Raw genomic sequence first — 27,433 nt, 5'->3', positions numbered from 1 at the left:
CTCACTTGGTGCTGATTTTGCGGTCAAGGACCTTGGGAAGCTTCATTACTTTCTTGGTGTGGAGGTTACTTCTCATGCTGCTGGCCTTGTTATGACGCAGAAGAAGTACTCTCTGGATTTGTTGCAGCGAGCTGGGATGCTTAAGTGCAAACCGACGACTACACCCATGTCTACCACTGATAAGCTCAATGCTGTTGATGGTGAGCTTCTTTCTTCTTCTGATGCGATCGAGTACCGGAGTATTGTTGGTGGGCTCCAGTACTTGACGATCACGCGACCAGACATTTCCTATGCTGTTAACTGAGTCTGCCAGTATCTGCAGTCACCCCGTGACACTCATTGGTCTGCTGTTAAGCGGATTTTGCGCTATATTCGTTTCACGGTGGCTCATGGTTTGCATATTCGGCCGTCTGACTCTGGTTGTCTTTCAGCATATTCTGATGCAGACTGGGCTGGCAATCCGGATGACAGGCGATCCACGGGGGGTTATGCTGTCTTCTTTGGCTCTAACCTGATTGCCTGGAGTGCTCGGAAACAGGCTACTGTCTCGCGTAGCAGTACTGAGGCTGAGTATAAGGCTGTGGCTAATGCCACATCAGAGATTATCTGGGTACAGTCCTTGCTTCAGGAGTTAAGTATACCCCAATCACAGCCTCCTGTTCTTTGGTGTGATAACATCGGTGCTACATACCTTTCTGCAAATCCGGTATTCCATGCCTGAACGAAACACATTGAAGTTGACTATCACTTTGTGCGTGAACGTGTCTCTCAGAAGCAACTACAGATCAAGTTTATTTCTTCCAAGGATCAACTTGCTGACATCTTCACCAAGCCATTGCCTTTGCCACAGTTTGAGACTTGCAGGCGCAATCTTACCCTTCTAGATTCATTAGAAAGTGGCTAAGATTGAGGGAGGGTGTTAGACTGTATTTACATGTGTATATTGTAACGTTGTATACCACCTCATTATATATATATGTGATAGGCCACCCCTAGAGGGTTGTGCCGGTTCCCCCCAAAGCCTATTGTCTTACACCGCTAGATGCGTGCATGTATTCCCAGTTGACGCCTTTGAGGGTGTTACATGACGGTGAGAAGTTGCTCTTCGGCTGCTCCCGCCCACGCGGAAGAGGATCAGCACCTGCACCGCTGTTGGGAATCTATGACCCTCGCCGAGGGACATGCACGAACGCGCCGATGATGCCACCCTACTGCGCCTGGAACATCAGCCTTTGCAACCTGAACCTGGAACGTTTCATCTCCGTCAAGATCTAGTGCCATGGAATCGCTTCTCTCTTTCTTTCTTTCTGAAGTGAGTAAATGCTAGGCTTGTGAGCTTGTCGGGCAGGCATCCATGCGACATTTAACTGACGGTCAATGGATCAGGTATTGCCTTTGAAAACGGAAGATGAATTAGAGGATATATCCATTGTGTATGCATACACCATGGATGGACTCAGCGAGATAATCTTGTGGTGTGGGAGACCTATCTTTCATGAGTTCCCAAGCTGATGTGGAGTGCTTCACTTCAGAGTTAAGACTGAGTATTCTTATCCTCACACAACGTGAGTTGGCTTCTTTTTTTGGTTTATATATTCGCTATATATAGTTTGCCTCGTTTAACTATACATTGTTATCCTCAAACAAAATTATCAATTTTGAAAGTAATAGATATCCTTTTTTATTTAACTTCAATTGTGTTCATTTTGTCCTTTATACAGTACAAGTACCATCAAATTTACCATGAATTTTGTTCATTTCGTCACGTAAACACTTCGTAGCTAATATGATTTTCTTAAAGATCATACTCATACAGAGTGCACAAATTCCAAATTTTATCCTAAGTTTGACAATTTTGACACTCTAAAGGATATGTCAATCCCAGTTGTAATTATAGCCGATATTGCTTTTGGCGCTGAGAGTACATTCAAACTGGAGTAGGCGGGCCACGGGCTAGGATACACGCAAGAAGACACCATGCTCTGCTTCGACCTCGAGAGCGAGGAGTGGTGGAAGGAGATCCAAGGCCCGCCTAAAGACAATCACTTTTGGTACAACATCAGCTTAGGCGAGCTCAACGGCTCCCTTTGGGTGGCTAAATCTAAATCAGACTCACTGGACCGCGACCATGGACAGTATGGCTCCTAACAAGAGTATCTGGGTCAAGGCGTACGTGATTCCGCTAGATGCGTGCATGTATTCCCATTTGACGCCTCTGATTTCTATTTGAATTGAATGTCAGCGAATCACTTGTTTCACTAATGTGACTAGTCTTGACTGCCATCGATATAGGTTGCATCTGTAAGCAGACAGAGCCGAGATCTGGATGGACTCAGACGTCGTGCTTCAAGTCTCCGTGTTGGCGTCGATCGGGGGGTTTAGGACGGGGAGTTCAGCGGCAGTAGATGCGCAATCAAACAGATGCGACTGAAATCGAGATGGATTCGGAGATGTGCGCACCAGCGCACGCAGGCTAATCGGGGGAGAGGATTGTCACGACTCTGACTGAACTCGCTACTGTCGAAACCCATCACATCGTCAGTTAAGCCACGGTGCAGCTGTATCGGCAAGGATGGAATGGACGGTCAGGATCCAGGCGGACAAGTGATCTGATACAGTTTTCGTTTACTGTTACTTTCATTTTCGTTTTCACAGCTGTAACATTAAGTGGTTGTTTGCATCTAAAAGATGTGGTTGTTTGGATAATATTCCATCTATAAGACCTTTTAGAGATTTCAATATAGACTACGTCTGGAGCAAAATGAGTGAATATACACTTCACATTGAAATCTCTAAAAGGTCTTATATTTAGAAACATAGGGAGTAGAAATTATCGCCTGGTTTTAGCAAAAGATTTTTACGAAGTTTTTTCTTGGAAAACCAGCTTTATTACTAATAATTTGGATAGAAATAGGCTTATACAGAATCTTGTTCTTGGATAAAAGCAAAGTAAAACACGCTAAGAAAATTCTTTGTTTGCTTCATCCATGTACCGTTTCCTGCTTATCATCCCCATCACGGCCTCGCCTCCGCGGAAAAGATGGCAACGGGCCAACGGCCAGCTAGAGAACGTGGTAGGCAACCTCGTTGTTGGCCTCGTTGGGCTGGCGTCTTGCCGCTCCTACCTTCCTCGTCAGCTCCCGTACAATCTCTGTCCGGAGAGCTCTTATATGATCGACGTTGGTAACCCTCCTTTTCTAATTCAATGAAAATGATAAATCTTTTGCCTCGTTCCAAAAAGAAAAAAGAAAAAACAGCCCACATGCATGTTTTTATCATGTCAGGTAATCACACCTTTTGTGACTGAATTCCGTGTGACAAACCTTTTGTGACTGAACTCCATGTGACCAACAAGTCAAATTCACACATAAGTGAAATCTTGGTCATTATATATTGCTGAAGTTTTCATCACAAGCATATAATTGTAAGCTGAAATGTCAATAAATTTGTATTGAATTACAATTTCTGGAATGAAAAATGTGATGTGGCGATGTTTGTGAACTTACTTTATTTATAAGAAACATAAATGAGTGGTAAGCTATCTCAAAAACAATGGACAATGTATCTGGCCTTGCCTTTCTGCTTGGTGCACCATAGTTAAGCACGGTTCATGCACGCCATTCAGTTATACAGGTGGCCCTAATTAACTTCTTTTTTAATTAGGTTTCTGTGTTATATTTCAGGTCATAAACATAGGATCTCGTCGACATCGTACCCGTCATCCTACTGTACGGAGTACCTGCTCACTCATGCTGTCATGCATCAAACCTTCACTCATTGGTAGTAATCCATCAATTAACAAATTTCAACCAATCCAGATCATCCGAGGACGGCACCAGAGTTGACATGATATCGTTCATCGAAGTTTAGTTAAGACGGCGACAAATTGAGCTACCAACTCCGGAGGCTACTATAATTTATGTACCGGAGACTACTAGTATAATTTAGAAGCCACCAAAATATTGGATCTTCATAGAACCAACCATTTGTTGCATATAATATCCTGCCTCCGTGAGATTATTGAACGATCTAGTTAGTCTAACCTGGCGAGTTGATCAGTTTCTTAATGAGCTATTGCATGTGAGTCACTACGTCAGTCTCTAGTATATATCCGAGTGGTAGCTAGCCAGCTGATTACGTAATTAGTTTTGTTGTTTACTCGTATCAGTTCTAGTGCTGGTTGTCTGTATTGGTTCTAGGATCTCAAGTTAGAGTAGATTTACTTGTTTCCTCAATCTAAGGACAAATGTAGAATGAGATCTGACGGATTTACTTGTGCACAAGGATTCAAATTTCTCTCAGGAAAACGGAAAAAGAAGCGCCCCACTGCCTAAAACTTGAAACATATCTTCCCTGATAACAAAGCACCTACACACAAGGCAACCATAACTTGATAACCCGCATTCGGATTGCGCCAGAGCTAATCCAGACCAGATTACGTAAAGAAATTAGCACAGAGCTGCTACATTTTTCTCCACTCTCTGTCTGACCTGTCTTTTGCTAGCAGGACGACCGAAGATGATGACAATAAGGACAACACAGCTGTGATGAATTGTACTTGAACTAAAACCACGACACTTATTTTGGATTGGAGGGAGTAGGTCGTAGCACCTCCGTTGCCACCTCCTCTCACTTGGCCAGCAGCTTGTTTGCGAGATTTTGGCCCACAGTGTCCTCTGAAACAATATTATTACAGTACTAAAGTATGGAGTTGCGATTCTCATCATCACTGACTAAGGTAAGAGGGTGCATACTGTTATCATGCCAATGAATTTTGTTCATCTGGAAAAGCTCAAATAATTTCCACCGTCATACTTTGGTACAGCAGAGTGCACAAATACCGGATGCTGTGTGAAATATAAAACGAGTCCAATTGAAGAAAAATGCAAGAATAATTACACCGTACATGTTTGCCATGGAAAAATATTAATTTGAACCTACCTAGTACTACTGATGAAGATATTAAAAATACAAGTCACTGTTTTCATGTTGTTCGGACAGTTGGCTTGTCGTTCTCATGTTTAGGTTAGGACTGCAACTTCTGTATTCCATGGGTCATTATGCCAATATACAGTACAACTACAGGTAGTTTATAAGTATACAATGTTAGCAGCCGTCCGTACCCACCCTTTAAATCGTGCAAGTCAATAGCTTGGAGACTTTGCAAAGTATCTCTGTGAAACTTGGCAGAGTCTAGTCAATTTGTCCAGACTCAATAGAGACCAAACCAGCAGCAGCTTCCCTCATCGACTGTGTGGTTGCTGTCATGGAGGCTTCCATATCTGCAGTTACAGGTGAATTGGTGAGTCGTTTCATCTCCTTCCTGATGGACAAGTACCACTCCTTGAGCCATGCACAATCAGAGAAGGTGGTGGACAGATTGCAGCACCTACTGATGAGAGTCAGCATCGTTGTCGAGGAGGCTGATGGGCGGTACATAACCAACTCTGGGATGATATTGCAGCTCAAGATGTTCTCAGATGCCATGTACAGAGGACACCGCACGCTGGACACCTTGAGGTACCAAACACTCCAAGATAGTGCCGACTCATCTAGCAGTAGCTTGCATTTATCCATTCCTTCCAAGCGTTCTCGAATAAAAACTGAGATTGATGACAAGGCCATGCGCCTCGAGTCAGAAGGAGCCTTGGAAAGCTTAGAAATTGCAGTTGCTAACATGGTAGAATTTGTTGTGCTCCTGGGTGGATGCGAGCGCATGTCTCGTAGGCCATATGATATTTATCTTTACACCAACAACTTCATGTTCAGCCGACATGCTGAAAAGCAAAAGCTCTTGAGATTCTTGTTGGAGCACAACGATTCTCCTGGTGATCATGCACCGGCAGTTCTTCCGATCATAGGTGGTGGTGGAGTTGGGAAGAAGACATTGGTTGCTCATGTTTGTGGCGACGAACAAGTTCGCTCACGCTTCTCCTCTATTTTGCACTTGAATGGAGACAACCTATTGGCGATACTTGACCATGGAAGGACCATGTTTGGGATGATGCTGGTCGTTATTGAGTTTGCTTCTGATGTAGTTGACGATGACTGGGAAAAATTTCACTCATTTCTCATAAGAATGAGCAGAGGAAGCAAGATCATCATCATAAGTAAACTCAAAAGATTAGCTAGGTTTGGATCTGTGCAACCTATTTTCCTAAGTGTTCTGTCTTATGACGAGTTGAGGTACCTCTTCAAGACACTGGCATTCGGGAGCGTAGACCCTGCCGAACATCCACATCTAGTACAAATAGCAGATGAGTTTACTAGGGAGTTGCATAGTGTCCGAGGTTCACTTGTTGAAATAAATGTGTTTGCGGATGCATTGAGAAGGAACCATGATGCTCAGTTTTGGCGTTGCATATTGGACAAGGGAATGAAAATGGTTAAAAGGAACCTGTCAAGCTATGGTTTGCATCCAAACAAGCTTATAGAACAAGGCCGTCCAGTGGACATAACGGACCTCGCTTTGCATCCGCTTAGCTTGCTACCTTACACAATGAAGGAGGATTCACCAAGTGTGACACTGGGGGACCTTCTAGGAGATCCTGGTGTTAGACCGGAACGAGACTTCACTCTAATTGCATGGAAATCAAGGATACCCCCTCATAGATCATATCTTCATTGTGTTACAGGTCGTGCTCAGGATGTACATGAACGTGGTGCCTTGCCAGTGAGGAAGCGACGAGGACTGCCGATCTGATTATGTTTCCGAACTCTTTGTAATAGCTCTCTCATTGTATTTTCTTTTCTAAAACATGACAGATGGGTGTGTTCATGTGGCTTTGTAGTTAAACGGATGTGTTCATGTATACCATTGAAGTAAATGTATGTATTACAGATCTCAAAGCATACCTTGAACTTGTATGTTTATATTTTATCAGATACAACAATCCACCTGCTCTTTCTTAAATTACGAACATCGTTTGATGTGGCAGTAGCTATAGCTGGTTTCAGTAAGGTGGCTTGTTAATGAAACAGAAATTGAACCGACAAGAAAGAGGTATACACATCATCATTGCATTCTACAGCTGATACCAAAGTCAATCATATTTCATAGTATAAGCTTGCAATCAACCAATCAACAACTCCATATATGTGCAACCCATGGTTTGAACCATTCCAACCAATCAGTAACGTCATACATAAAGGAAAGATGAAGCCCTGTGACGCGTTGTACCAGCTGTTGTGCTGATGTTGGTGCCAAGAAAAATTAGATCTGATCATACTACAGTTGCAGTCAGGATACGATTAGATCAAGAAGTCTGCTAGGTGCCAAGATCTACCCAAATCAGCAAAAAAAATTGTGCAAAAATTCTTACATCAAAACACGTGTGAATTCGATTTACTGAGGAATCGGTTTTGGCGAGGTGCTCGTAGTCGGTTTAGCTAGACGCCTCCCTCTGTGCATGCACTTGAAGTCTGTGACCTCCATGCCCTGCACTAGGTGCGATGGGATGCTAAGTGCTAGGGGTGCGGCTCATTGATGGCCTAGGGCAGGCAGGAGGAGCCTGGTGGTGCTCGTAGTTCAACAATGAAATCCATCTTCAACTCTTCATGAGCAGGACCATACACAACTAGAAATGTCACTCTTAAGGTCTTTGTGGTGAAGATGGATTAAAAAAATGCCTCCCACATTCCACCAAAGACATCAAAAGTAGAGCAACTAGCGCGACACAGGATACCACCTAATTTACCAATAGATATAGAGGGGATCCAGTCCCACTGAAATGCATTCCCAGGATCAAGCTTTCTAAGAAATGCAAGAGAATACTTTCTTTTCATAGTTTCTTGGAGACCCACAAAATCCAGATCATGGGAATGAATTAACCCAGACAAACAGGAGGCCATACCTTTATTCCCAACCCCTCTACAATTCCAAAATAGACTTTTCATTTTAGCTTGTCAGGTAATTTCCTCAACCTGCCAGTTCTGCTAGAAGGCAGAGCAGAACTGACATCACCTTTTTGACTTCTTCTCATGGGTCTAGACATCAAATTAGGAGATAGCAACACTTTCTCTTTTAAGGGTTTTTTCTTAGCTCTTTTCTCAACTATTACAAGAGGCTCATCAACGGGTTTTTTAGTCTCATTCCATGTCAAACATAAAAGAATCACCCACCCCCAATAGAAACATTCAACTTTAATTCGTCAGAGATAGAAGTGTAGATTTTTTTTCTCCTAACTTGTTTCTAGCAGTTTCCATTTATCCAAAGATGTTAATAGATTCAAAGTCATTATCAGTTATAATCACACCCATAAGAGATGCATGAGAGACAATATCAGAATTAGATAGTGCATATATAAAAGGAGTTGGAGGAAAAAAGGTAGCTCTCAAATACATCGCCTGTGCCCGCCCCCCCCCCCCCTCGCGCGTGTGCGGCTCGGGCAGCGGTGGCGCCCCCGGCTCTAGCACCCCTCCCTCGCCTCTGTTCCCCGCCGCCGCCAGCCAGAGCCACCAAGGCAAAGCACCTGCGGTGGCTGGCAGCGGGGGCTCCTTCCTCCTCCGCTCGGATGAGGGTGGCGTGGGGTGGCCTGCTCATTGGAGGCATCAGTCGGCGATTTGCAGCAGCATGACGGTGTCCCGACGGCGGTGGGCAACGCGGCGGCTGCGTGCCCGTGGCCGCGTCCTGGCCCAGACCTGGGTGTCGGTGGGCTACGGGCAGCTCAGGAGGACCTCCGCCGGTCTTCTCCAGCATTGGTTGGGTATCTAGGGGCGGATGGTGGCTGCAGAGCAGGGGCTTCAGGTGGTCGTATGCCCGGCGAGGTCTCACGGCTGGAATCTGGCGGGCGGTGTGAGTTGGGGCAGCGATCCGGCATGGTTGTTGCTCCGGTCGTGGGCGACAGCGGTGAAGTATATGGTCTATGCGGGGGCCGTCCTGCGGCGTGGTGGCTACACGGTAGATCGATGGTTTCGGCTGCAACGACGGTTGGCTTCTCCGCCGTTGCCGGCTCATTTGTAGGAGGAATGTTTCGGCCCTCGATCCCTCTCCTCGTTGTTCGGCGCTACTTTCGTCGAAGGGTTGGCCCTCTCCCAGCTGCGGTCCATCGCTTGTCTCGTGCCCGGTGCTGCAGGACTGAGCTCGTCTCGTGCCCGACGGCGGGACCGAACTTGTCTCGCGCCTAGCTACAGGACCACGCTCGTCTTACACCCGGTGCTGCAGGACGGATCGATTGAGGCTAGCTTTGGCTGGTCTATTGGGTCTCGGCGCTTGGGGCCGCCCAGGGGTGCGAAAGGTGGGGCCTTTTCGCTCATCTCTTTTGTTGGGACAGCGGCGGGTCTCGGGTGAGGTGGTGTCATGGTCTTGGATGCCGGAGCAGCGGCCTTGATGGTGGTAGAGCAGTGCTCATGGGCAGAGCCTGTTGCTCGATGCTGCCCTATGGCCATGGCCGTGTGGGCAGCGTGGTAGCCAGGGTGTAGCGTTCGGTGGAGGTGAGTGTTGGTCGGGGTGAAAACCTGTTCTATCTTCGGACGGACCGGCAACGGCGAAACTCGTTCCCTTCTTGAAGGCATTGTCGCGGCTCTCATTGCCCGTCATGGGGCTCCTGGAGAAACTCTGATCCTCGGATCTGGCGGCGGCAGCGCTTCGGTGTCGTAACCTTCCTGAAAACGTTGTCTTGGAGCCCATGGTTCGTCGTATGCGGCTTCATCTTTTCGCGGTGGCGTGATCACGGTTGAAGTCTTCGGTTGCTCTTGTAGTGCTAGGGGTGGTGTTGCTGCGCTCAGCGCCTATGTATCATGCCTTGGGTGTGTGTGTGTTGTGTTGGCATGCGTTTGTACCAGCTTGTTGATGATCGTTGATTTATATATAAAGCGGGGTGAAAGCCTTTTCGGTGAAAAGGAGTTGGAGGATTGTCTAGATTTAATACTTTCCAGATTCCTTCTTTTAGTAAGCTCAGACGCCAAATCCTGTACTTTTCTTCAACTTGGATTTCACATTTCGGCCACCAAAAATACCATAGTCAATGGTAGCTTCACACACCACATTAGCATCAGGAAGAGGACTGAGCTTCAACAATGAAGACCTGGTCAACATTCATAGTATCAGGAGCAGAATTGACTAACATAGTGACAGCATGAAGAGATGGTCATTCAGTATAACTTAGGTGCATTCCAGTGTCCAGATTCAGATTCAATCCATCAACAATCCTCAGCTCTTTCTGTTGGGGGACGTAACATGCAATTTCAAAAAAAAATCCTACGCTCATGCAAGATCTATCTAGGAGATGCATAGCAATGAGAGGGGGAGAGTGTGTCTACGTACCCTTGTAGACCGAAAGCGGGAGCGTTTGACAGCGCGGTTGATGTAGTCGAACTTCTTCTCGTTCCGACCGATCAAGTACAGAACGTACGGCACCTCTGAGTTCTGCACACGTTCAGCTCGATGACGTCCCTCTAACTCTTGATCCACCAGAGTGTCAAGGAAGTAGATGAGTTCCGTCAGCACGACGGCGTGGTGACGGTGAAGTTATCCGCGCAGGGCTTCGCCTAAGCACTACGAGAATATGACCGGAGGCGCAAACTGTGGAGGGGGGTGCCGCACACGGCTAACAATTGTTGGTGTGTGTTCTAGGCGCCCCCTCTCCATGTATATATAGGTGGGAGGGGGAGGGGAGCAGCCTTGGGATGCCCCAAGTAGGAGGAATCCTACTTGGGGCCCTAGTCCAATCCCCCCCCCCCTGTTTCCTTTTACCAAAAGGGGGAAAAGGGAAGAGGGAAGGGAGGAAGGAAGGGGGGAGAACCCCCTCTTCCTTCTCCTATTCGGCCTCCTACCTTAAGGGGGGCGCGCGACCCCTTGTGGGCTGGTGTGCTCCCCTCTTATGGCCCATAAGACCCATTATTCCCCCGGGGGTTCCGGTGACCACCCCGGTAGTCCGATAAATACCCGATACTACCCGGAATACTCCCGGTGTCTGAATACTATCATCCTATATATCAATCTTTGCCTCTCTACCATTTTGAGACTCCTCGTCATGTCTATGACCTCATCCACGACTCCGAACAACATTCGGTCACCAAATCACATAACTCATGTAATACATAATCATCATCGAACGTTAAGCTTGCGGACCCTACTGGTTCGAGAATTATGTAGACATGACCAAGACACCTCTCCGGTCAATAACCAATAGCGGAACCTAGATGCTCATATTGGCTCCCACATATTCTACGAAGATCTTTATCGGTCGAACCGTTATGACAACATACGCTATTCCCTTTGTCATCGGTATGTTACTTGCCCGAGATTCGATCATTGGTATCTTCATACCCAGTTCAATCTCGTTACCAGCAAGTCTCTTTACTCGTTTCGTAATGCATCATCCTGCAACTAACTCATTAGTCACTTTGCTTGCAAGTCTTCTTATGATATGCATTACCGAGAGGGCCCAGAGATACCTCTCCGATACTCGGAGTGACAAATCCTAATCTCGATCTATGCCAACCCAACAAACACCTTCGGAGATACCTGTAGAGCATCTTTATAATCACCCAGTTATGTTGTGACGTTTGATAGCACACAAGGCATTCCTTTGGTATCCGGGAGTTGCATAATCTCATAGTCGAAGGAATATGTATTTGACATGAAGAAAGCAATAGCAATAAAACTGAACGATCATGATGCTAAGCTAACGGATGGGTCTTGTCCATCACATCATTCTCTAATGATGTGATCCCGTTCATCAAATGACAACACATGTCTATGGTTAGGAAACTTAACCATCTTTGATTAACGAGCTAGTCTAGTAGAGGCTTACTAGGGACACGGTGTTTTGTCTATGTATCCACACATGTGTCAATTTCCGATTAATACAATTCTAGCATGAATAATAAACATTTATCATGAATAAGGAAATATAAAATAACAACTTTATTATTGCCTCTAGGGCATATTTCCTTCACTTTCGGACACACAGAAGTAACAGGAGCAGGAACACATGATACTACCCATTCATCTCTGTGAGAAATAAATTTCTGGTGCATTTAGGAGTAGTAGGAGCATATATATATGCAGCCACATCAGCACTATCATGGGATAGCAACTTCATTTGCAAAACAGGGATCCATGTGAGACACATGTTGTATAGAACACATCCCCACCCTAATATGCTCCCCTCTACTACAACGTCCCTGAAATAGGCTCTTCCCCAACAGCAGCACTTTCTCTAGCCATCTTCTCAATTAACATCTCATGATCTCCACAATCAAACTCTTCAGAAGAACTCTCCTCAACCATTGGAAGAGAAGAAACAACTCTCTGCACACCTCTTCCCCCATCAGAATGAGTACCCACATTGACAGAACAACTAACAGATGGATTTGCAGGAGTTATGTTGGAATATAGGCATACTTGATTTGTTGCTTTGGTCGGTGTGACTGAATATAGGCATCGAGTACATCTATACTCAGAATAAACAAATGATCTCTTGCCACTTTATACTTGTATTTCTTTAGGATTCTGCATATGAGCAGTGAGAACGTGAAAGATTCTAGTTTTGAAATATCTTGAATCTGGTGCATGTGTTGAATGTTTGTTTGCACATACCAGCAATGCTTGATTTCAGACTGCTGAGCAGATTATTTTCCCAACCTTTTCCAATGGATGTCAAGGTGTTTTTGATATACTACCTCTGTACCAAAATCTAAGATGTTTTTGTAGTTCAATTTGAACTGGAAAAACATCTTATACTACATGGTACCCCGCGCATTGCGGCGGAAATATGTTGCAATTTGTTTCAATATGACTTTGTTGTATAAAACATTTGGATTAATAGTATATGGAAAAACTAAAAATACATATTATATATTGTATTCGATTATTGTATAGTTAAAATATTTATTAAATATAGGTAGTATAATACTCCCTCCGTTTCTAAATATAAGTCTTTTAGAATATTTCAGTATAGACTACATACGGAGCAAAATGAGTGAACATATACTCTAAAAGGTGTCTATATACATCCGAATGTAGTATCTATAGTGAAATCTCTAAAATAGACTTATATTTAGGAACGGAGGGAGTATAATGAAAATTTTCCCCATGCATGTTGGGAGGGCCTTTGATGAGGTGACACGTGTGCATGTAGAAATAAAAAAAAATAGTGGGCATCAACCAATAATGAAAAATAATTCTCATGCATGTTGTCGTGGTCCTTTGATGACGTGGCATCTATGCATGTTAAGATATAGAAGTAGTGAAGAAATATTACTTGTTGTTGTCAACTGAAACGCAAACCAGTGCACCCATTTATATGACATTAGTGTATAATGTACTTATGATATTGTGCTAGTGTAAAAAGAGACAATCAGTAAGCAAGGAATAATATAATCTTAGTTCAGTTGTCAATTAATTCTGCAACGATCTATTCTGACGGAAAACATCCTTTTCAATAATAAATGGATCTATTATATTTGTAACACAATTCTGCCAGTGCCTCAAATACCATGCACCTAATTAATCATACGATGGACTTTTCATTATGTTCTACCGGGCAATAAATTGTCATTTTGGTTTTTATCTAGGGTTTCTCTCTCCCTCCCCCTTGGCGGCTAGGGTAAACTCTCCCTTCCAGACATCATCGGTGAGCCTGTGGATTTGCCTCCCCTCTACCTATCGCTCTGGTGGCTGGTGGCAGGGAGGGGAATCCCGGTGCCTCCGCTCCGGTTAGTAGTGTAGGTTAGGGTTTTTAAGTCCTGTGGGTGCGGCACTCAGGCGGATGGTGGCGCTTCTTCTTTGAATTTGTCTTCCGGGCTTTGGTCCTCCTCGAGTTCGTCCATCTGGACGCAGTCGACGGAGCTCCGACGTAGATTCCTCTTGTCTCCTTGGGACGGTGAGGTTAGGGTTTCTTGTCATGTTGCAAGATTTGGTGTCAGGTGTTTTTTATCCATTCAGGGGTTCAATGACGACGACGGTGACGACAGCTGCACGGAGCTGGTCCTTAGGGGCACGTGCACGAAGACTTCTCGGTTGTCATCGACAAGGTCAAGCCGGCTACGGTTTGGAAGCGGTGACAGCGGCACATCAGCGGCTCGTTCTGACGGCGGTAGTGGTTGTTCGATGGTCTAGGAATCTCGATTAATTTTTATTATGTTTGAGATGCTTTGTACTTCCGATGAACTTTGATAATAGATTTGGATCATTTTCACAAAAAAAATAACATCAGGTTATTATGATACGCAATTACAAAAATAGAATGTTAGCACTACCATGGAGCATTGCTGATCAGAACTAGCCAAAATAAAACATTTTTTGTTGTCCCTGTATGCAAGCATTCTATAATACGATGGAGGGCAACTACCCCCAAGAAATGGAATCGTTGCCTCCATCCAAAGGGATGAAAATAATGTAATATATGCAGATATATGTTTCTTTTAGAGTTAAATACACCAGTGGTGCCTTGACTTGTCTTGTGTGGTCAGTTTGATGCCTAAAGTTGTAACATACACAAAACTAGTGCTATAACTTGTCATATGGTGCAAATACGGTGTCTCTGTATGTACTAGGTGGTACCCCGCGCGTTGCTGCAGGATATTACTATGCAAAATTGTAAACATTCATGAGGTGAATTCTTAGAGTGCAGATAAGAGATAACAGGAAAATGAACTTATCACTGAAGTAGTATGTTTGTGAGGTCACACAAGCCACAGTTGTAAAATTTATAAGTGACTGTCATACTTAAATATCAGTTTTATACTTTCAGTCATGCAAATTACAGGAAAGTTGTCAAATCAATGAAGCAATTGTAGTGAAGTAATCATTCTGCAAAGTCTCTTTATAATGTTCCAACAATAAATATATATAGATGGATAATAATGAACTTCGAGAACAATAGCAGCTTGGCCATGTAAGCACACGTACAATACGACATGCAGAAATTCTCACTAAGTTCAAATATATACATATATGAATAATATAATCATCTTAAGCAAGCTTAGTGTATTATACAGATATAGATGTTGATCATAAGGAAACAATTTACTTCTCTTGCAATGATTGAAGTTTATTCTAGTATAAACTAACCCAATTTCATACATATAAATTATTTTACTATGCATAATTTGTGGCAGAGAGATATTCATACAGATCTTTAGAATATAAGTAAATCTACAACAAACGACCAGAACCATAAAAATAATTTTACTGGCCAGAAAGGCAATCTGTTCCTATGGCAAGTCCGTATGCACGGCTGCACGCTTCAATCTTTGTCCGTGGCAGTTTGACACATATATATGCCACTGTTAAGAAGATATAGGGTAGCTGATACAAAGGAGCGATGACATTAATTCATGAATGTAAGACAAATATAACCATATATTGAAGGAATAAGACACTTGGTAGTGTATCAGTAGAGATTTAGTGCGGGGAAAACTTTTAAAATTGCACACTTCTTGGATGTATGCATCAGACTTGAAACAATGTCAGGTGACCAAACTTTATAATTAAGCAAGATGAACATGGGACATTTAAATCAATAGTAGAAGTATAAACAAAAGCTTCCCCAGCAACGGAAGATGAACTGTAAAAGGGACTGGGAATTAAAGAATGATGAGGACTCATGAATTTTGGACCGTATTTGGCAGGAGCGTCGAGGTGGAGGATACAGGCCGGCTGCAATGCAATGCTCTTGTATGTCATACTTTAAGCCTTTATAATTCCACAGAAAGATTAGGAACATACAGATAATAAACTAATTAAACCCCTTCTGCTCCAAAATTGAATATGAACTACTACATGAACTAATTGAGTTGTTATCACCAACTGTAGAAATTTATCAAATGAGTGCTCAAATGGTTGTTGAGAAATACATAGATATCATACCACATCATTGACTTGTTACATACACCTGCCGCTGTAGGTTGAGCGATTAAAATAGGTGTTGATGATCAGTGGTGTGGTCTGCATCGACACCATGACCACATCGAACAGAGAAACCCTGTTAAGTACATTATGGGACATCAATTTTGCCCAATCTTGTAAACAGAAGGGTTCAACAAGGTAACCAAATGATGTAACTATATACAAACGGAACATCAAATTTAAGCTAATATCCAGTATATGGTAAATTCACGGTGCCTCTTTAATTGGTGCCTCATCACTGGTCCTCTTTTTGTTATCCATTCGTCTTCCAGCACTTGCTCACTGGCATCTTCATCACGACCAGGATCTCCCCCAAGGATCAGGCAATGTTGATATGTTTCCAAAACGCAATTTTTTTTGTTTGGGCCGCAAAAAAACCCACCAGTCAATCTCTGTTCTTGCTCCACGGAGAAGTAAGGTGACTGACAGATCATACGTGAGCAGCAGCAAGAATCGCTCACCTAGAATCCTTCCGACCTACTCCTCCTAGCGCCTTCTTAAATTTGGAGAGGCAAGAACTGCAATGGGCCCCAAGTATATATCAAGGCAGAACCATGAAGCCACCGGCACTGATTGGGGAGCAGCTGCATCGGTTACTCCTGCAATGGGAGGTAGAGGAGTAGGATTTGATGGAGAAGGTGAATGGAGATGTGATTGGGCGGGTGGAAGAGCAAATGTCGCCCCTCTGTTAAATCTAGCACCGAGGGCAAAATAGTGAGGGGCGATTAATCCTCTTCTTTCATGTGCATTTGTGGCCGCCGTTTCATATTGTGAGTTGATAGCGTATCGGTTGGAAGAGAGAGCGGCAGGGAGCGGAAGAGAGAGGAGCGGCGGCGGCGAGCGAGGTTGGAGCGAGGAAGATTTTTTTTTGAGAAATCTCGCCTGCTTTATTTATTCAGAAGCAATTGTCATAGGTACAAGATTGGGATCATGGGGATTGCCCGACCAAACATGTCTACCTATATCTAGGTTACAAGCAAACTTGGCGAGATTGTGAGCTTCAAAATTGAAGTTCCTACGCTCGAAAACAAAAGAGCAAGTAATAAAACTATTACAATGGTTCATTATTTCATGTACCAACGCAGCATTGGGGCCTCCTGTTCCCATATTGATATCATTAACCGCCTCTTGGCAGTTCGATGCCACGCAAATCTTTTGTTGTCCCAGGTCATCCGCCAAAGCAAGAGCCTCACGACATGCATATGTCTCCAAGGTTAAGGGGTCCGTGATCCCATATGGAGCGAGGAAGACAAAGCCTTGTCGCCTGATATTTTTCTTTTAGAAGAAAGCCTGGTCGCCTGATCGATCAACTACAATTACATGGGCTCACCCCACACACCAAGTAATACGGCCAGGCCTACATGGGCTGGAACCAATGACAAAGCCAGCCACGTACGATTTATTGGACCTGGCACCCCAGTTGTTGGCTTAAGCGCAAGTACACCTACAGCCCAGCCACCAGTCAAAAAAAAAAAAACCTACAGCCCAGCCAACACAGAATCGAGTCGTAGCGCTAGCGAGCAGGACCACTCGAAAGAACGAAGAGCCACTAAACCTGAGAAGCGGCCCGTCCCCTAGGCGATACGCTAGGGTTCAGACGTCTTCCGGCGATCCTCGCCGGAATCTTGTTTTGCGGCGCCGTCCTCGAGCGTGGTTGATCTTCCTGACTCGGGCTGACAAAGGGGGATCTGAGCGATCCTTCCCGGCCTTCGATGGGGGGCAGAACGTGGTTGGGGAAGCGCTGGTTCGTGTGGGCAGATCAGATCGAGACGATGTCAGAGGAGAGGGGCACGTAGAGGGAGAAGGGGAAGGAGTCGGCTGAGGATCTACTAGCCCGCCTTACCCTTCATGAGAAGGAAGAAGATGATTTTGTGTGGGAGGAAGAGCTACCAGATCTACTAGAGCCGGCGAAGTGGCTGGCGATTGCGAGGGTGCGTACCCAAAAAACTTTCAGCCCTAACGCATTGTATGGCGACATGAGGGCGGCCTGGAATCCAGCTAAGCCGGTAGCATGGAGGAAGATCAGGGATAACCTGTTTTCGGCGCAGTTTGGATGTCTCGCAGACTGGAAGAAAGCTATGTACGAAGGACCGTGGTTGTTCAGGGACCAGGCCGTGATCTTAGAGGAGTGTGATGGATTCAAAAACCCTGATTCGTTCAAACTGGATAGAATTGAGTTATGGGCTCAGATCCATCGACTTCCAGACAATTTTTTGATCGAGCCGGCGGTTAAGGGGCTAGCGTCGAGGATCGGCGAGGTGGTAGAGATACAGCTAAAGCTGCCGGCCGGATTTTTTGGTGAATTCGTGAGAGTGAGGATCAAGATTGATGTTAACGCAAAGATCAAAAGGTTTGTCACGGGAAAAAGGGCGAGGAGAGGGTCAGGTATCCAGTAAAGTATGAGAAACTGCCAATTTTCTGTTACAATTGTGGAGACTTCGGGCATTGGCATGAAGAGTGCGGCGACGGGGTGCATGACGGAGCTGCTTTTGAGTGGGGAGACTTCTTATTTGCAGATAATGTTAGAGTTCGAGCTCTATGGCACGGTTTTTCTCAAACACAGAGGGGGAGAGGAAGCTTTGCGAGGGGGGGACGCGGTAGGGGCGGGGATTTCAACACAAACCAGAGCTGGCGCTTCAACGCCCGGCCACCGCAGCCCCATGGAGAAGCATCAGGATCGAATGGACAACAAGGAGGACGAGAGACCATGCAGACAAACCAGAATGATTTGCAACGGCAGTCGCAGCCTCTGGATCAAGATGGAGGGAAAAATAAAGCTTCCATGAGCGGCAACAACGGAGGATCAGATGGGCTGGAGGGGAGGAGAGCGAACACATCTATGGAGGGGGCAAACGGAACTTCTGGAGCCTCGCTCAAGCGTCTCTCGGCGGACAACACGGCACCTATGTTGCCTGAGTCAATGGTAGAAAAAGGAGAGGCTTCTACAGCAGAAAATGTGTCCACAGCAATGGTGGTGAGGGAGAAGCCGAAGGGGGTGCCTCCGTTGCCCCCAGTATATGTTTCGCCGAGGAAGGAAGTGAAGAGATCAAAGAAAGGTCAAGGCCAGTGAAGGAAGTTGGACAACATGGGAATGCAGGGTTTTGCAGTGGAAGGGGATAGAAAGGAAGGAGGAAACGAAGCAAACAATGCAGCATCGGTGGGCTCCCGTGAGGAGTACCACCGGGAACAATGAGTATCATCAGCTGGAACTGTCGAGGTGCGGGCAAAGCCTCGACAATTCGTGAACTTCGTGAGATTGTGAATTTTTTTGCCCCTACCTTACTTTGTATTCTAGAAACTCAAATCGACAAAGTTAGGGTAAAAAGTCTAGCTACTTCTATTGGTTTTGATAAAGGATATGTTGTAAGCAGTGTTGGTAGAAGCGGAGGCATCGGTTTTGTTTTAGAATAACACAATAAATATTGATGTTACGGGCTACTCCGACTATCATTTGGATTGCGAGGTGCATGACCCGGGTTTTGACCCGTGGAGGCTAACTATGGTATATGATGAGGCTCAAACTCACTTGAGACACCAGACGTGGGAGACTATGAGAAACATAGCAAATTTAAGCACTCTCCCATGGCTCTGTATTGGAGATTTTAACGAAGTTTTACGTCCAGAAGAACATGAGGGGGTTGGAGAGAGGAGTAATGCTCAGATCCAAGGTTTTAGGGGCATGGTTGATACTTGCATGTTGGTAGACATTGGTATAAAGGAAGATTCTCGACTTTTGAGAAGAAGGTGTCCGGTGGCTCTTTCACAAGAGTAAGGCTGGACAGGGCTCTCGGGTCGACTGATTGGTGTGAGCTATTCCCATCGGCATGCCTTAATCACCTAACGGCAGCGACCTCGGACCATGGCCCGATCCAGCTAGAGCTCCACCCGGCCGCGGGAGATAAGAACACGAAGTTTTTTCATATGCGTGCGAGCATGAGGAGAAAAAAGAACATGATAAAGGCCCTGATGAGCTCACTAGGCGTACAAGACGGACATGGAGGCTGTCCTTTGCCATGTTCCAAGGAAGGTTACACCGGAGATGAATGATATTCTTTGTGCAGATTATTCGGATGAGGAGGTCAAATCTGCTATTTTTCAGATGTTTCCCACAAAATCCCCGGGCCCGGATGGTTTTCCAGCTCACTTTTATCAACGCCATTGGGATGTGTGTGGAGCAGAAGTTACAAAGGCTGTCCTCCGGATAGTAAAAGGGGAGGAAGATGCAGAGTGTATCAATGATACTTTCTTGGTCCTTATACCAAAGGTAATGAGCCCAACCTTGTTAACTCAGTTCAGGCCTATAAGTTTGTGCAATGTATTGTATAAAATTGCTTCGAAGGTGATCGCAAATGGGCTGAAGCAAATACTGCCAGATATTATTTTAGAGGAACAATCGGCGTTTGTGCCTGGCAGATTGATAAGTGATAATATAATCACGGCATATGAATGTCTGCATTTTATGAAGGGGAGTAAATCCAAGAAGAATAGCCACTGTGCTCTTAAATTGGATATGCAGAAAGCCTATGACAGGATGGAGTGGGATTATCTTCAAGCAATGATGGAGAGGCTCGGCTTTGCTCAACAGTGGATTAATGTGGTAATGAATATGATCAAATCAGTTTCTTTTTCGGTTCTGTTTAATGGAGAAAAGTTGGATGAGTTCAAACCTAGTAGAGGTATTCGGCAGGGAGATCCTATCTCCCCTTATCTCTTTTTGATAGCAGCGGAGGGCCTTTCGTGCCTACTAAAATCCGTTCCTCAGTCGTCAGCTTTCACGGGAGTCCAGGTGGCACCGACAGCTCCGGTTGTTAACCACTTGCTTTTCGCTGATGATAGCCTGCTACTGTTCAAGGCGAGTATAGAAGGGGCAGAAGTGGTGTCAAACTTGTTCGACACATACTGCAATGCATCGGGGCAACGAGTGAATAATGAGAAGTCGTACATCTTCTTTAGCAAAGGTTGTCCGCAGGTGATACGGGACGGGATCAAAAACACTTTGCATGTTTATGATGAGCAACTAACTGATCGGTATCTCGGGATGCCAACGGACGTCGGACAGGCAAAGAATGGTACTTTCAAGTATGTAAAGGACAGGGTGTGGGAGAAAATTAAAGGTTGGATGGAAAAACTTTTGTCATATGCAGGGAAGGAGGTGTTGATTAAGGAAGTGGCTCAGGCAATACCCGTATATTCTATGTCTTGTTTTAGGCTCCCTAAAGGAATTTGTGAAAGTATCAGATAGCTGATCAGGCAATTCTGGTGGGGGAGTAAAAGAGGGAAAAGGAAACCATGCTGGATATCTTGGGATGTTTGCACTAAACCGAAGTATTTGGGAGGACTTGGCTTTCGAGATATTGATCTCTTTAACCTCTCTTTACTGGCCAGACAAGCTGTTGGGGAACATAGTAATTTCAAAAAATTTCCTACGCACACGCAAGATCATGGTGATGCATAGCAACGAGAGGGGGAGTGTATCTTCATACCCTTGAATATCGCTAAGCTGAAGCGTTTATCAACGCGGTTGATGTAGTCATACATCTTCACGATCCGACCGATCCAAGTACCAAACGCACGACACCTCCGAGTTCTGCACACGTTCAGCTCGATGACATCCTCGCCTTCTCGATCCAGCAAGATGGGCGAAGTAGTAGATGAGTTCTGGCAGCACGACGGTGTGGTGACGGTGTTGGTGAAGAACAATCTCCGCAAGGCTTCGCCTAAGCACTACGGAAACTATGACGGAGGATAAACTAGAGGGGACGGGGTTGCCGGCACACGGCTTGGTGTTTCTTGATCTGTCTTGGGTGCTAGCCCTACACCTCTATTTATATGTTGAGCCTTGGGGTCAAAACTTCGAGTAAAAGCCTCCACAAAGTCGGTTTCACCCGAAAGGCAAGAGTCCATCTCGGACTCTAGGGCCAGACGCCAGGGTTCACGACGTCTAGACCCAGATGCCAGGGACCCTGGCGTCTGGCCCCTGGACTCCGCAAAACTTCCTTTTGCGCTTTCCAAAAACCTCGTGGGCTTTCCCCTTTGGCCCAGATAAAGTGTTCTCGTGCCCAAACATTTCGGGAAACATCCGGAACCCCTTCCGATGGATTCCGGAACCTTTCCGGAGATCAAACACTACTATCCACATATCAATCTTTACTTCTGGACCATTCCGGAGTTCCTCGTCATATTCGTGATCTCATCCAAAACTCCGAATAACATTCGGTCACCAACATACATAACTCATAGTACTATATCGTCAACGAACATTAAGCGTGCGGACCCTACGGGTTCGAGAACTATGTAGACATGACCGAGACACCTCTCTTGTCAATAACCAATAGCGGGACCTGGATGCCCATATTGGCTCCTACATATTCTATGAAGATCTTTATCGGTCAGACCGCATAACAACATACGTTGTTCCCTTAGTCATCTGTATGTTACTTGCCCGAGATTCGATCGTCGGTATCTCAATACCTAGTTAATCTCGTTACCGATAAGTCTCTTTACTCGTTACATAATGCATCATTCCGTAACTAACTCATTAGCTACATTGCTTGCAAGGCTTATAGTGATGTGCATTACCGAGAGGGCCCAGAGATACCTCTCCGACAATCGGAGTGACAAATCCTAATCTCGAAATATGCCAACCCAACAAGTACCTTCGGAGACACCTGTAGAGCACCTTTATAATCACCCAGTTACGTTGTGACGTTTGGTAGCACACAAAGTGTTCCTCCGGTAAATCGGAGTTGCATACTCTCATAGTCATAGGAACATGTATAAGTCATGAAGAAAGCAATAGCAACATACTAAACGATCGATTGCTAAGCTAATGGAATGGGTCAAGTCAATCACATCATTCTTCTAATGATGTGATCTCGTTACAAACCCAACTAAAGTGAGGGAGTCACCCTTGCAAGTGGAATCACTAAAAAAATCCCCCCTTGCCCCCGCGCCGTCCCCCCCCCCCGCGGGCGGCCCGGGCGGCGGCGCCAGATCCCGCCGCGGGCGCCCTCCCCTTCCTCCTCCCCCCTCCGCCGCTGGCCGGGACCGCCAGGGCGAAGCCCCTCGCGGTGGCTGGCGGCGGGGGATCTCTCCTCCACATCTTGGTGCTGGTGGGCGCAGGGCTCCCTCCCTGGGCGGTGGCGTCGGGCGTGCATAGGGTCCGGCGGCGAGGCGGCTCCTTCTCCGGCCGGCGGCGCGCTGCGGTGCTACAGCGGTGGATGGGGGCTTGGCCCGCGGCGGCTGTGCCCCATGGTGGTGGCGGGGGCCCGGCTTCGGTCCTCCGGTGGTGCTGCGGGTGATCTTCCTTCCCCATCGCGGGTGTGCGGTGGTGTTCCTCGGGCAACGGTGGTTCCGGCGGCGGCGCTGCGTCGGATGGTGAGGAGGTGGCGGCACAGCCACTTGGCTGTGGGCTGGCGCGGCGACAGGCGGCGGCGCCCTTCTGGCCAGATTTGGGCCCTTTTCGGCCCCATATGGGTCTGGGCGGGCCTGGCCGGCGGCACCGACGGACGGAGGAGCGGCTCGTGCGGGGGGTTGTGGAGACGGAGGCACGCGCACTGCAGAGCGGCAATGGGAGCTTCATGAGCCCTATCTGGCTCGGCCCGGCCGAGCGGCAATGTGTGCTCTCCTTGCTGCGTCCGGCCGGTGACCGCCACGGGCCGTGGAGGTCGTCCCCTCCCGTGTGGCTGCCGATTTTGCCCCTCATCGTTCCCGGTTATGTCCTCTCGGCCTCGTCGGCTTCTCTTCGCCGCTTGGTCGTGTGTGATGGCTTCGGTGGACGGAGGTGCGGCTCGTGCGGGGGGTTGCGAAGACGGTGGCGCGCTAACTGCAGCGTGGTGACGGGAGCTTCACGAGTCCTTTTTGGCTCGGCCGGGCCGTGGGCCTGGTGTGCTCCTATTGCTGCGTCCGGCCGGTGACCGCCAAGGGCGGTGGAGGTTGTCCCCTCCTGCGTGGCTGCTATTTTTTGCCGCTCCTTGTTCCCGGCTGTCCCCTTTCAGATCCATCGGTCTCGCTTCTCTTTCCATGGTGAGACGGCGGTGGTGATCTAAAGACCATGGTGGCGCATGTTGGTGGGCGGCAAGATTGGTGGAGTGCGACGGAGCGTCCGGGGATGTGGATGTGTGGCGGACGGGAGAAATCCCTATCGGCTTGGCCGGCACTAACGCGGTGACGCCCACGGGCGCCACCGGTCCTTCCTGAAGGGCGCCGGGCTTACCTCTTCCACACGCCCCTCCGTGTACCGGGGGGAACCCTAGGACCAGTCCGGGTAACAGCGTCGGCATCGTCGCGTTCCTTCCTGAAGGTGTTGCTTGGTATGCGGCGGTCCGAAGTGCTAGGAGCGTGGTGGAAATTCTCCGGCGGGCGCAGCGGTTGCGGGTCACCATCGTTTTTGTTGACCCGACTCTGTTGTCATTAGTTTCTTTTTCTTTCTCTGTTATTTCTTTTGGGCTTGCTTGTGCTGTTTGCCCCATCATCAAACTATCAGTTGTATCGTGTGGTTGCTATATCTATATAGCGGGGCGAAAGCCTATTTCGAGAGGTGTGATCCCGTTAATCAAATGACAACTCTTTGTCCATGGCTAGGAAACATAACCATCTTTGATTAATGAGCTAGTCAAGTAGAGGCATACTAGTGACACTCAGTTTGTCTATGTATTCACACATGTATCATGTTTTCGGTTAATACAATTCTAGCATGAATAATAAACATTTATCATGAAATAAGGAAATAAATAATAGCTTTATTATTGCCTCTAGGGCATATTTCCTTCAGTCTCCCACTTGCACTAGAGTCAATAATCTAGTTCACATCATTATGTGATTTAACACCAATATTCACATTTGTATGTGATTAATACCCATAGTTCACATCGTCATGTGACCAACACCCAAAGGGTTTACTAGAGTCAATAGTCTAGTTCACATCGCTATGTGATTAACACCCAAAGAGTACTAAGGTATGATCATGTTTTGCTCGTGAGAGAAGTTTAGTCAACGGGTCTGTCACATTCAGAGCCGTATGTATTTTGTTATTCTATGTCTACAATGCTCTGCACAGAGCTACTCTAACTAATTGCTCCCACTTTCAATATGTATCCAAATTGAGACTTAGAGTCATCTGGATCGGTGTAAAAGCTTGCACCGATGCAACTCTTAACGACATGCTCTTTTATCACCTCCATAATTGAGAAACATGTCCTTAGTCCTCAGTAAGGATATTCTTGACCACTGTCCAGTGATCTACTCCTAGATCAAAATTGTACTCCCTTGCCAAACACAGAGCAAGGTATACAATAGGTCTGGTACACAACATAGCATACTTTATAGAACCTATGACTGCGGCATAGGGAATGACTTTCATTCTCTTTCTATTTTCTGCCGTGGTCGGGTTTTGAGTCTTACTCAACTTCACACCTTGCAACACAGGCAAGAACTCCTTTTTGACTGTTCCATTTTGAACTACTTCAAAATCTTATCAAGGTATGTGCTCATTGAAAAATCTTATCAAGCGTCTTGATCTATATCTATAGATCTTGATGCTGAATGTGTAAGCAGCTTCACCGAGGTCTTTCTTGGAAAAACTCCTTTCAAACACTCCTTTTTATGCTTTCCAGAAAATTCTACATCATTTCCGATCAACAACATGTCATTCACATATACTTATCAGAAAGGCTATAGTGCTCCCACTCACTTTCTTGTAAATACAGGCCTTTCCAAAAGTCTGTATAAAACCATATGCTTTGATCAACTCATCAAAGCGTATATTCCAACTCCGAGATGCTTGTGTTGGAAATATGCCCTAGAGGCAATAATAAAAGTATTATTATATTTCATTGTTCATGAGAATTGTCTTTTATTCATGCTATAACTGTATTATCCGGAAATCGTAATACACGTGTGAATACTTAGACCACACAATGTCCCTGGTAAGCCTCTAGTTGACCAGCTCGTTGTGATCAACAGATAGTCATGGTTTCCTGACTATGGACATTGGATGTCGTTGATAACGGGATCACATCATTAGGAGAATGATGTGATGGACAAGACCCAATCCTAAGCATAGCATAAAAGATCGTGTAGTTCGTTTTGCTAGAGCTTTGCAAGTGTCAAGTATCTCTTCCTTCGACCATGAAATCGTGTAACTCCCGGATACCGTAAGAGTGCCTTGGGTGTACCAAACGTCACAACGTAACTGGGTGACTATAAAGGTGCATTACAGGTATCTCCGAAAGTAGCTGTTGGGTTGACACGGATCGAGACTGGGATTTGTCACTCCGTATGACGGAGAGGTATCTCTGGGCCCACTCGGTAATGCATCATCATATTGAGCTCAATGTGACCAAGGTGTTGGACACGGGATCATGCATTACGGTACGAGTAAAGTGACTTGCCGGTAACGAGACTGAACAAGGTATTGGGATACCGACGATCGAGTCTCGGGCAAGTAACGTACCGATTGACAAAGGGAATTGCATACAGGGTTTGATCGAATCCTCGACATAGTGGTTCATCCGATGACAACATCGAGGAGCATGTGGGAGCCATCATGGGTATCCAGATCCCGCTGATGGTTATTGACTGAGAGAGTCTCGGTCATGTCTGCATGTCTCCCGAACCCGTAGGGTCTACACACTTAAGGTTCAGTTACGCTAGGGTTATAGGGATATGTATATGCAGTAACCCGAATGTTGTTCGGAGTCCCGGATGAGATCCCGGACGTCACGAGGAGTTCCGGAATGGTCCGGAGGTAAAGATTTATATATGGGAAGTCCTGTTTCGGGCATCGGGACAAGTTTCGGGGTTATCGGTATTGTACCGGGACCACCGGAAGGGTCCCGGGGGTCCACCGGGTGGGTCCACCTGTCCCGGGGGGCCACATGGGCTGTAGGGGGGTGCGCCTTGGCCTAATGGGCCAAGGGCACCAGCCCCACATAGGCCCATGCGCCTAGGGTTTAAGGGGGCAAGAGTCCTAGGAGGGTAAGGCACCTCCTAGGTGCCTTGGGGGGAGGGAAAACCCCCCTTGGCCGCCGCACCCCCTAGGAGATTGGATCTCCTAGGGCCGGCCACCCCCCCTTGGCACCCCTATATATAGTGGGGGAGAGGAGGGACTTCATACCTGAACGCCCTGGCCTTTGGTTGCCTCCTTCTCCCTCCCCAACACCTCCTCCACCTCCATAGTGCTTAGCGAAGCTCTGCCGGAGTACTGCAGCTCCATCAACACCACGCCGTCGTGCTGCTGCTGGTGCCATCTCCCTCAACCTCTCCTCCCTTCCTTGCTGGATCAAGAAGGAGGAGACGTGGCTGTTCCGTACGTGTGTTGAACGCGGAGGTGCCGTCCGTTTGGCGCTGGTCATCGGTGATTTGGATCACGTCGAGTACGACTACATCATCACCTTGCAAGCTTCCGCACGCGATCTACAAGTGGTATGTAGATGCAAACTCTCTCCCTAGACTCGTTGCTTAGATGAACTCATAGATGGATCTTGGTGAAACCGTAGGAAAAATTTTAATTTTCTGCAACGTTCCCCAACAGTGGCATCATGAGCTAGGTCTATGCGTAGTTCTCTTTGCACGAGT

This window comes from Triticum aestivum, chromosome 7B (assembly GCF_018294505.1).
Source record: "Triticum aestivum cultivar Chinese Spring chromosome 7B, IWGSC CS RefSeq v2.1, whole genome shotgun sequence".
NCBI lineage: Eukaryota > Viridiplantae > Streptophyta > Magnoliopsida > Poales > Poaceae > Triticum > Triticum aestivum.
This window is presented reverse-complemented; position numbering follows the sequence as displayed.